Source organism: Haliotis cracherodii, unplaced genomic scaffold, assembly GCF_022045235.1.
Source record: "Haliotis cracherodii isolate W230 unplaced genomic scaffold, xgHalCrac1.p SCAF_18, whole genome shotgun sequence".
Taxonomy (NCBI): Eukaryota; Metazoa; Mollusca; class Gastropoda; order Lepetellida; family Haliotidae; genus Haliotis; species Haliotis cracherodii.
This window is the reverse complement of record NW_027266273.1, coordinates 15,568,359-15,581,461: the sequence shown is the minus strand read 5'-3', so window position 1 is coordinate 15,581,461 and position 13,103 is coordinate 15,568,359.

Genomic DNA, 13,103 nt, shown 5'->3' with positions numbered 1-13,103 from the left:
CAAGCATAAGTTCTAACCCGGATCTTCACGGGTGTATAGACCAAGCATTTACCGTAGTAGATGTAGTAGCAGACCTTACAGCAATATCAACTTTCAATAACTAACTATATTCGCGTCCAATGTAGCCAAAAGTGGAGAGTCTCGCCCGAGGGCATACACGTGTGTAGCCTTGCAACACCCCACGTTAAAACAAAATAATCCCTGTCTATCCCTCTATATTGTCCCTGTTTACTGTAGTAGACGTAGTAGTTGCAACATTTACTGCAGTAGAGGTGGTAGTAGCACCATTTACTGTAGTAGACGTAGTAGTTGCAACATTTACTGTAGTAGAGGTGGTAGTAGCAGCATTTACCGTAGTAGACGTTGCAGTTGCTGCATTTACTGTAGTAGACGTAGTAGTTGCAACATTTACCGTAGTAGAGGTGGTAGTAGCAGCATTTACTGTAGTAGACGTAGTTGCAACATTTACTGTAGTAGACGTAGTAGTTGCAGCATTTACTGTAGTAGACGTAGTAGTTGCAGCATTTACTGTAGTAGACGTTGCAGTTGCTGCATCTACTGTAGTAGACGTAGTAGTTGCAACATTTACTGTAGTAGACGTAGTAGTAGCAACATTTACTGTAGTGGACGTAGTAGTAGCAACATTTACTGTAGTAGACGTAGTAGTTGCAACATTTACCGTAGTAGAGGTGGTAGTAGCAGCATTTACTGTAGTAGACGTAGTAGCAACATTTACTGTAGTAGACGTAATAGTTGCAGCATTTACTGTAGTAGACGTTGCAGTTGCTGCATTTACTGTAGTAGACGTAGTAGTTGCAACATTTACTGTAGTAGACGTAGTAGTAGCAACACTAATTCTGAAGGAGACGTAGTAGCAACATTTACTGCAGTAGACGTTGCAGTTGCTGCATTTACTGTAGTAGACGTAGTAGTTGCAGCATTTACTGTAGTAAACGTAGTAGCAACACTAATTCTGAAGGAGACGTAATGGCAGCAGGATTTCCAGCAATAAATTAATTAAGTCTTATCTTAATCATCTGTTCCGGGTATTCACTGGTGAAGCATGCGGCGAATAATTCCTGTCAATTCATATTGAGCATCTCCCAACCTCATTACCCCAAACACGTACCCCTCATGTTATCAACATGTTGGAAAATACCTCTCTTATCATGACGCAACGGGGGACACGGGTGGCCAAGTCGTCTAAGGCGCCGCGAATCGCTGTGCAGAGTTGCGTCCCTTGGTCACGCCAGAAACCTATGATTGTGGGTTCGAATCCCGGTTCTCCCCGATTATGTTTCTAGGTTTGTCAGCACCTTACCCGTGCTCGTGGGTTTCACTGAAGTGGTAAACGTCTGAGACCTGTATCACTTCGGGCTTTCCTCCCACATTAAGCTGACACGCCGCGATATAACTGGAATACTTCTGTGAGTGGCATTTAGAAGTTGGAGTGATGAAGTAAGACGAGTTCTATGGATGACCATGGATGTAATAAAGAAGTTGTTCATCCATAGAACTCGTCTTACTTCATCACTCCATCTTCTAGAGCACTAATTGTAATAAAGAAGTTGTTCATCCATAGAACTCGTCTTACTTCAACTGGAATACTGTTAAAAGCGGCGTTAAGCCCCACCTCACTCACTCATGACGCAACGAGTTGACAATTCTTTTAGCTGTGCCCGTTTCCGCCTAGACGAAACCCAGTCGTTAAGATGGCCACGCGGAGGGGCACGAGTCGCTATTCGGCTTGCCCCGACACAAAACAAGTTGGCCACAAATATAAAGCTATGCAGACCAGGAGTTGTCTCGCCTGATGCCCGCTGTTGCAGATGACAGATTGGCGGGAATCGAAGTCAATCAGCGAAACATAGAGTTAATGCTTTGTCCTTTCTTCATAATGCTGGCTGCCTATTCACGGCATAATAAGCTGTAGATGTAGGTAGATTGAGTCAGTCAAAGGTTCCGTAAAAGTACTCAGAAAATATAAAATATCGAGGGCACTGTTTCGGTCACAGATTGAATGTTATTAGCTATATTTCTTACCACCATCCTTCGCACACACGTGGCAATATCATTATGTGAAGAATATAAGAATATTGCGTTACCAATATATGTGTATACATAAATCATATGTTCATACAACTTATTTCAACTGGGGTGGAGGGGGGGGGGGGGTAATGTAATTTATACACATACCCATATCAAATTAACCATTTCTTGTTTGTTTCCTGTCACCGTCAGATATGGGTGTATACTTTCTTTCATCCGGTTTATGCGCAGACACAATTAAGACCATCTCTACAAATATAAAATAAATTGTCTCGGAATATTACTGACGATAAACACATCAACAACAACAACAACAAAAGTTCTCCAACACGCATTCATGCATAAACATTTGCAGTATGCTTTTAAAGGACACGTTAGGATCAATTCGCAAGTGAAATGGAATATATATCTATTTAGTTTTCGTTCTTATATATTGTATATATCTTAATAGTCTACAGACTATTAAGACAGATACAATACAAACATGTATGGTGTTATCGCGTGTGTCATAATTTGTTACACGACAAGGTAATGTAATTTCTGTGACACACATGGCAACCTACTTAAATACACATCAACGAAGTCTGGGAAACATGTCGGCTATCTGTACTGACTGATTTGTCATTTCGTGAGCTTCCATCAGGAATTAAGACTTAGGGAGTGGAGTAATTGATCTCAACAACAGTGGATGGATGGACGAGGGCAAATGCCTCGCTGCAATATTTCATCCACGTACACCCTTTGCTATAGTATTTAGAGGGCGCGTCTGACTTGTAAGGCTTTAAGATGCGTGGTGGTGTTGAGATGGGGAATGTTTTGGAGAAGAACCGCGTGTTTCCCTCGCTGATCTATAACGTCTACTAATACTATTACTACTACATCCACTGCAACTACTACTATTACTGCGGATGTTATTATTACATCTACATCTTCTGTCACTACCTCCAGAACCGCTACTACTACAACCACCACCACCACCACCACCACCACTACTACTACTACCACCACTACTACTACTACCACCATCATCACCACCACTACTACTATACTACTACTACTACTACCACTACTACTACTACTACTACTACTACTACTACTACTACTACTACTACTACTACTACTACTACTACCACCACCACCACTCCACTACCACTTCTACCACCACTACCACTACTACTACCACCACCACCACTACTACCATCACCACCACCACCACTACTACTACCACCACCACCACCACTACTACTACCACCACTACTACTACTACTACTACTACCACCACCACTACCACTACTACTACTACCACCACTACTACTACTACTACTACCACCACCACCACTACTACCACCACCAACACTACTAGTACCACAACCACCACCACTACTACTACCACCACCACCACCACTACCACTACTACCACCACCACTACTAGTACCACAACCACTACCACTACTACTACTACCACCACCACCACCACCACTACTACTACTACCACCACCACCACCACTACTACCACCACTACTACTACCATCACCACCAACACCAACATTACTACTACTACCACCACCACTATTATATTTTGCCTCTTTACGATATATAAAACAATTCGTCGCCTTAGTAAAACTATAACAAGAAAATGGTATTGTCTTATTTTGTCAACCGTATATAACACAATCATTTCACTGCGCACATCAGGACAACCGTATATACTACAACCATTTCACTGTGCACATCAGGACAACCGTATATAATACAACCGTTTCACTGTGCACATCAGGACAACCGTATATAATACAATCATTTCACTGCGCACATCAGGACAACCGTATATACTACAACCATTTCACTGTGCACATCAGGACAACCGTATATAATACAACCATTTCACTGTGCACATCAGGATAACCGTACATAATACAATCATTTCACTGCGCACATCAGGACAACCGTATATACTACAACCATTTCACTGTGCACATCAGGACAACCGTATATACTACAACCATTTCACTGCGCACACCACGACAACCGTATACATGCGGAAGGCCAAATTTGTCAATATTGTTATTTCAGTGGGGTACGTTTTTACCACATGCGCCACATCTCTCAATGAGTAACATGAGCTCTTGTTTAACTCGACGTTAAAGTGACAAAGACTTCGTGTTGGTTGCGAATAGAACACACGAACACTCACTCCTATGAAAGTAATATTGATATATGCAAATAGCCAACACCGATGGCTACTATGGAAGGCATGAATATTTCATATGCCATATGGATCTATTACAACTCCATTTGTTACCAGTTCTACTAACAAACCACATGTATGTATGCCGCAAAGGTCATGGACGTAGGTTGTTGGATGTCTATTCAAAGACTATCGGGACAATTGGTACTACACCAGTGACCGAAATGCTTACACCCTGAACATGTTTCTATACACTATGCGGCCGGATGCTACCGGTAGGGGAGGACATGCTTATCCTTTTCGCGAACACCTGGTGTCATCACTGATTTTTAGTGATCCATTCATATAATTGACACGGCTATTTTGCGTCACGCCGGTTCATTCACTCGCCCACTCAAACAAATAGTCCAGTTCATTAAGTCAGGAGTTTCATTCACTCTTTCGTCCCTGACTTTTCGCGAACATCTGGTGTCTTCACTGATTTTCAGTGATCCCTTCATGTATTTTTTACCGCTGTGTTGCGCTTCGAGGTTGGTAATCGAGACTGGTTGTCCTAAGCTGCTGACGTTTCATATTTATTTTGATGATAAATAGAATCTCATCCTTTTTATCTTTTAACATAAAATCTATCATCACTTGTTGGGGGTCTGACACGGTGACTGGGTTCATTGTATTTTATCATGGAACGACTTTATGTGGCTCTGGTCCTACTGGCCGCAGAATATTGCCGAGCTACAAACGGCAAACACATGAATTCCGTTTCAAAGGGACGCAACTGTCGAGGTGCCAAAAACGTTTAATAGATCTATTTTCTCCATAGCGTGAAGAAAAACGGTAAACACTAATTTGAAGGCTATTTGCTGACATAGGCACATGTGTCGGCTCTTCAGAAAATGTTTTAAGAAGTTCTTTCAAAAGCACATATTGCCTTGTTATTGCAACGCTGTCTATACATAGGCCCACAGCTCGATGAGGAAAGGTGTGATTGAAGTCGTGAGAATTCAGACTGCTTAATGATGCATGGGACTTTTCGTCTTTGTTTACAGCCAATCTGTCAGAATCTGCAGATGTTGCATCTAATGATTCATCTCGGTCAGGTATTCTAAATGCCGATGAAGAAGGGACGCGTGACTGCGTAATGTTGTTTAATGCCGTAGTCAGCTGTTCAGCTGTATCACGGTTGTCGCAAATAATCAAATAATCAACCCTGGACCAGACACGTCAGTGGCAAAGAGTATGAGCGACTCGCGCAATCGAGGTACGATGACTCCCAAATAAAAAAGTCACAGCTGAAAGTGCCCAGCCGATCCCCATGTTGGTCGGCTCTTGGGGCATCGTGGGAGGTTGGCGACTCACTGTTGTGGAACGCCTTCGACGGTTTGGAAGTCGGACTGATGTTGTATTTTAGCCTTTGAAGGCGGAGAATGGGGTGGTGGGAATGGTGAGGGTGAGGGTATAGATGATGGCGAGGGGATAGTTGACGGAGTGGAGTGAGTGAGTGAGTATTGTTTTACGCCGCATTTAGCAATATTCCAGCACTATCACGGTGGGGGACACCAGAAATGGGCTTCACACATTGTACCCATGTCGGGAATCGAACCCGTGTCTTCAGCGTGACGAGCGAACGCTATAATCACTTAGCTACCCGACTGCCCCTTGTGACGGAAAGGATGAAAGTGAGACGAGGGTTTAGATGATGGAGAGAGTGATAGGAGGGTATAGGTGATGGTGAGGATGTAGGTGAGATGAGGGTATTGATGATGGAGAGGATAAGGGTGAGATGAGGGTATTGATGATGGAGAGGGTATAGGTGATGGAGAGGATAAGGGTGAGATGAGGGTATTGATGATGGAGAGGATAAGGGTGAGATGAGGGTATTGATGATGGAGAGGGTGAGGATGAGATGAGGGTATTGATGATGGAGAGGATAAGGGTGAGATGAGGGTATTGATGATGGAGAGGGTGAGGATGAGATGAGGGTATTGATGATGGAGAGGATATAGGTGATGGTGTGGGTGAGGGTGAGATGAGGGTATTGATGATGGAGAGGATAAGGGTGAGATGAGGGTATTGATGATGGAGAGGATAAGGGTGAGATGAGGGTATTGATGATGGAGAGGGTGAGGGTGAGATGAGGGTATTGATGATGGAGAGGATATAGGCGATGGTGGGGGTGAGGGTGACATGAGACTATAGTTGATGGCGAAGTTGAGGATGACGATGATAGTTTTGATTATGAAGAGGGTATAGATGATGGAGTGGTTGAGGATGACGATGATGGTTTTGATTATGAAGATGGAGAAGATGAGATGAGGGTATAGAGGATGCAGAGGATGAGGATGAGGATGATGGTGAAGGTGTGGATAGAAATTATGGTGAAGTTGAGAACGAGGGTGATGGTGATGGTATCTATTTGACGTGTTGACTTGACTTGAATTGGCCGTGACACTTGTCAAATCGAATGAAAGCACGGAGAGATCAAATTGAATGAAAACTATGCTGTGCCCCAAATGTCTGTGAACTGTTTCACTGTTATAACGTAAGGTAACGTAAGACTGTCACAAATCCCGAACAGGGAGTTGTATCATAGACCTAACAAATGTCTGCACTTGTTTCCTTTAATGACCCAAACAAAATGTGTACAGAACATTCGAATTGCTTTTAATCAACATGTACCGTAGCTCATGCTACATTAATCTCTGTTCGGTATATGAAAGTCAGCGTAGATTCAAACAGTAGTTTCACTCACTCACTCACTCACTCACTCACTCACTCACTCACTCACTCACTCAGTTTAAAGTTAAGGAATATCATGGAATATCTATATATATATTTGCCTTTGGAATGTATATTTAATGTATTATGGGCCTAAAAAAACGAGGGGTTTTTAGGAAATTATTTGAATGGATCACTGTGATGACACCAGGTGTTCAATTGAAGCCTAGTTAAAACGGCACCTCCACATACCGGACGTCTACCACTTGGAATGCCTACATATATATGAAGCAGCAATACTCCAATAACTATGACTCGTTTATCCGGACGAATCGTTCAATATGATGGAAAGGGACTCATCATCATTAGTACAGGTGCACCCAAACAGCTACGTGCCGTATAACATTATATACAGTGGTGGATATGGACTCGAAGTTTGGCGTGAATGTCAGATCAAACATTTATTAATCATGTGTATTAATATGCATGTTCGCACGACTTCTAATATCTCTCAGGTCAATAACAGAGAAAGAGAACTGCATATTGATAAGCTATTAACGTGTTGCCACAACTGTAGTCGTCTGTGAATGCCTTCAGTTCAAGCTTGTTTATTTGAAATGTCGGTGTCACGAAAGTTGAACACTGGTTGGGTTGGGTGCTGACGCACATGTTCATAGGGTCTTGGGTCCCTTGGGCATGCCAGAAACCTATGATTGTGGGTTCGAATCCCGGTTCGCCCCGATTATGTTTCTAGGTTTGTCAGCACCATACCCGTGCTCGTGGGTTTCACCGAAGTGGTTAACGTCTGAGACCTGATCACTTCGGGCTTTCCTCCCACATTAAGCTGACACGCCGCGATATAACTGGAATACTGTTAAAAGCGGCTTTAAACCCAACTCACTCACTCACTCACTTTAAAATCTGCCCAGGTTCGGGCAGCCAAAGCAAGTATTATTCAAATTGTTCAAACCACAGTTTGTCTTATAACAGAAACAAAATCATGACTATCAACCTAACAGATATATAACGTAGCCACATACACTTATTGTTTCAGTTTTGTTCAAGGTGCTACTTGCAATGGGATTTCTACTGGAAAACGCAGCAAGGATCATCGAAGTTGCAAGCGCATATTCGAATCTCCAGAAATGACGTCATGATAGAACGATGTTAAATCTATCTTTTATATATATATAAATAAAATATATATATAAGATAGTGTTCTGGTTAGTACGGGTTGCCCCTTGCTGTAGATTAACCAATCAGACACAGTGTTCTATGTAGTACGGGGGCCCTATGCTGTAGATTAACCAATCAGACACAGTGTTCTAGGTAGTACGGGTGGCCCCATGCTGTAGATTAGCTGATCAGATATTTTTTAAAACAATGTAACAACGTTGTTCATTTATGATCGTTTTACTTTACCTTCTTAAAACACGTGGCAAAATTTAGACGACAAATGTTATCTAAACAAATAGTCCGCCATCCATAATATAAATAATAAGTAATTCTCTGAAATTACCTGCAGTCTCTTAAATATTGCAATATGAACTTTCTCCGAACGATCAGTGAAATACAGGATTTACACCTTTAATATATGAGATATATGTCATATAATTCTCAAACATTACCAACAGTCTCATATATTGCAATATGAACTTTCGTTGAAAGATCAGTGAAATACAGGATTTACCCCTTTATTAACAGAAAAAAGGTTATAAATAATTTCAGACATTACATACAGTCTCTTAAATATTGAAATATGAACTTTCTCCGAAAGATCAGTGAAATACAGGATTTACCCCTTTATTGATAAGATATATACCCCTTTAATATATGAGATATATGAAATACAGGATTTACCCCTTTGATCTATAGGATATATGTTATATATATATTCTCAGACATTACCTACAGTCTCTTGAATATTGCAATATTCACTTCCTTTGAAAGATTAGTGAAATACAGGATTTACCCCTTTATTAATAAGATATATGTTATATATATATTCTCAGACATTACCTACAGTCTCTTGAATATTTAAATATGAACTTTCTTTAAAAGATCAATGAAATACAGGATTTACCCCTTTATTAATAAGATATATGATATATTCCAATAACACGAATGTCAGGCATATACACGTATAGACAGACAGACAGACAGACAGAAGAACGTGAAATTAAAAACTTCTTTGCATGCGATGAAATCAGGATTTGCGTTTAACTACAAAAACCAATTGATTTCAGTGGTACCTATTGGGTTGCACGGCTACAAGAAAATAAGCTTTTGCTTTGACGGTTGTTGATGAGTGGATATTGGCATGGCTAAAATTGACATGCTGGGCATACATAGACGACTACACAAACGGAACCATTATGTATGCACGTTAAAAGCCATCTGCTACCGTCTTCATCAAAAGGGTCTGTCACTAAATGCTACCTTTACAAACACGCCATCGATTTGATTCCTGTTTGCTCCGTTGTTTTGTCCAGGGGAACACATTAGTTTCTCTGTGTCAGCATCTTTCACACACTTATATGCGCGCGCAGTGTTTACGTGTTCATTGCGCAATAAAATCTGGAAAATATTTTTCTCGATATAAGAATATACGGAAGCATAATAACATATCGGATTTTTGTCTGCCATAGAAAAACGTAGTGCACGTATACTTGTCAACGTAGTGTGTGTGTGTGTGCGTGCGTGCGTGCGTGCGTGCGTGCGTGCGTGCGTGCGTGCGTGCGTGCGTGCGTGTGTGCGCGCGTGTGTGTGTGGAAGGGGGGGATAGGTGTGTGGAAGGGGGTAGGTGTGTGTGTGTGTGTGTGTGGAGGGGGGGGGGTAGGTGTGTGAAAGGGCGTAGGTGTGTGTGTGTGTGTGTAGAGATGGTGGGGGGTTGGGTAGTAGGTGTGTGGAGTGGTGAGAATGAGGGGCGCAGAAATGGGCTTAACACAATGTACCCATGTTGTGAATCGAACCAGGCCCTTCGACGTGACGAAGTGACGACAAGAGGCTAACATAATACATTGGTGCATATTTAAGAACTCTAACGCAACAATTCTTTGCAACATATGTAAGTCCAAGCAAAGTTAGTTTTAGTCACTTCAAACTCATTTTGTCTGTAAACCATTATTTGTTTCTGTATGTCGATATCTCTGTTGATGATCAGCAAAATAACCCACATACAATGTATCTAGTTAACCAAAGGAACTAATGTGGAACGAAAATAGGTCGTAGAGCGTGCTTCAGCAATCAGTCACAATGTTCTGGGAAGTACGGGTGGCCCGATGCTGTAGAGTAACCAATCAGATACAGTGTTCTAGGTAGTACAGGTGGCCCCATGCTGTAGAGTAACCAATCAGATACAGTGTTCTAGGTAGTACAGGTGACCCCATGCTGTAGAGTAACTAATCAGATACAGTGTTCTAGGTAGTACGGGTGGCCCGATGCTGTAGAGTAACCAATCAGACACAATGTCTAGGTAGTACGGGTGGCCCGATGCTGTAGAGTAACCAATATTTTTTTATAAAAGGAAGCAGCGTTGTTCATTTATGATCGTTTAACTTTACCATCTTAGAAACGTGTCAAAATTTAGAGGACAAATCAGATACAATGTTCCAGGTAGTACGGGTGGCGGGATACGTCGTATTTTATCAAAGTCACGTGAACCAATCAGATCGCGGCATTCCGAGCTGAAGGTGTACTAACTCTCTATGTACGGAGGTTTATAGAGCTTTGGCATCCAGAATAAAGACGAATGATATGTCTTTAAGTTTTAGAGTCTAGTCAAAAGTTAATAGTAATGAGGCGTGTTTTTTACTTCCTCGGTTAACATGTGTGGCAGTATTTAAAATGTCACTTTAACTAAGTATTTTAATCAAACATTTTATGCAGTGATGCTTATAAATATTTATGAAGTAATTTTAGGCCTTGTTTGGCAGACAGGCTTTGGATGACATCTGGCAGTTACGGGGACAGAAAAGCTTTATTCCAATTCTGTTTCCTCTTCTTCAGGGGGCGGTCGGGTAGCCTAGTGGTTAAAGCGTTCGCTCGTCACGCCGAAGACCCGGGTTCGATTCCCGATATGTGTACAATGTAGGAAGCCGTGATATTGCAGGAATATCGCTAAAAGCGGCGTAAAACCATACTCACTCACTCACTCACTCACTCCTCTTTTTCAGATTGTGCATTCCACCAAAGACAACATCATGCACTGAGTTAACCCGCTTCGAAAGACATTTATTGCATATGCTTCGACACCATCCATTCAGATTTTACAGATTTTAAAGGGAGACGACTCACGATATTTTGGTCCAAATTTGAATAACGGTCGAAGGTTGTTATTGTCAACAAAGAGTCACCTGTGATTATATGACCAACAGGTTGGTGGTAGCAGTATGATGAGTCATTGCAGCTGAATCCACCTTCTGCAACACGTTCGTATAATTGAACAACTTGGGAGAAATGGTGAGAATAGTATGACTATATAAAGCTCTATGAAATGAACTTTTGGTGGTTCCTGAAATATTGTGGAACACTTTGGGGAAATAATTTTTGTTTGAGAATGTTACTTAAGATTAAAGCATCAATTCCTTTGTTTCCAAATTTCAAATTCAGGAACATTTTGTTGAACCTGTTTGGTCAAACGTTTATATTGCAAAGCCAGTATCAAGAACTATACTCTCTACTCGATACGGTAGACTCTTGCTGTTTATAGACCCTTTCATTATCAAACGTTCCTGGCGTCGTTTGATTTCGTTTAACGACACGTAGTCTTGTTCTAACTTTTTGAAGTACCAATGGTTGCTGAAGGACTGGTAATAAATCTCCCAAATCAATGGTATAATTTAGCCGTCGTTTGTGACTATGGCTGCGTCGACGTCTTTGGGATGTGGGAAACTGACTCAATACAGTTGGCAGTTCGTTGGTTAGAAAGACTGCTCACGTCCTTTATTTAGTCCTTAAATCCCCATGGTATTATTGTACACAAAAGTCACATCCAGTGATCTTTTCTGGAATCCTTTAAGGCTATTAGAGGGATGGTATATTTCCTCTCATGTCCCATATTTCACGCAAAGTTTTTTTGTTTTTTTTGTTCAACGCCACACTCAGCAATATTCCAGCTATATGACGGCGGTATGTAAATTATCGAGTCTCGACCAGACAATCCAGTGGTTGACATCATGAGCATCGATCCACGCAATTGGGATCGATGACAATCATCAACCAAGTCAGCGAGCCTGACCACCCGATCACGTTAATCGCCTCTTACGACAAGCATTGGTTGCTGAAGATCTATTCTACCCTGGATCTTCACGGTGCTTTCACGCAAAGGACGGAATGACTTTCAGTATTGAAATGATTGTTTACACAACTAGAAACATTTCTGTTGAATCCCAACCCGCCAGCTGACGCTTGTCGATACTTTCTGTTGTGTCTCTCGAACATAAATTTTGTTAAACGCCGCGCGCAGCAATATTCCAGCTGTATGACGGCAGATCCATCAAAGATAACATTTGTAGTTTGGCATAACGGATCTTCAAAAGGCTTTATTAAGTTTGTGTTTTAGCTGTAAAGTTAGATTTGTATTCAGGATCACTTATCAAAATAAGACATAATTTTCACTTCTGTGCCGCATGAAAAATAACACAAGAATTATAGAGACATGCTTTGAGCCATACATTGGTCTTACACAGCCCACGTTGTAGTATTGTAGGAATGTGTCAACTGTTCGATTGCTTGTGGTATCTAGGCGGCATGTTGTTCAAGTTATCAACCACCGGTTTGCCTAGACCACAAGAAACAACCTTTACTCACTCACTCACTCACTCACTCACTCACTCACTCACCCACCCACCCACCCACCCACCCACTCACTCACTCACTCACTCACTCACTCACTCACTCGCTCACTCTACATCATACAAAGCAAGTCAAAATAAATTGATTCATATATTTCCTAGAAGTTAATGGATGACAAAGTAGACAAAAACATTAAAGAAAACAACTTTTATTTATTATACTGTAATTGCGATCTCGACGAAACGTCGCTATAACAGTATAACAAAGATGTTTTATCCATAATCTTTTATCTACATTCACATCAGAATATATAATGTTATATCCACGCGCCTCTGTATCGAGCCCTCTGATTTAT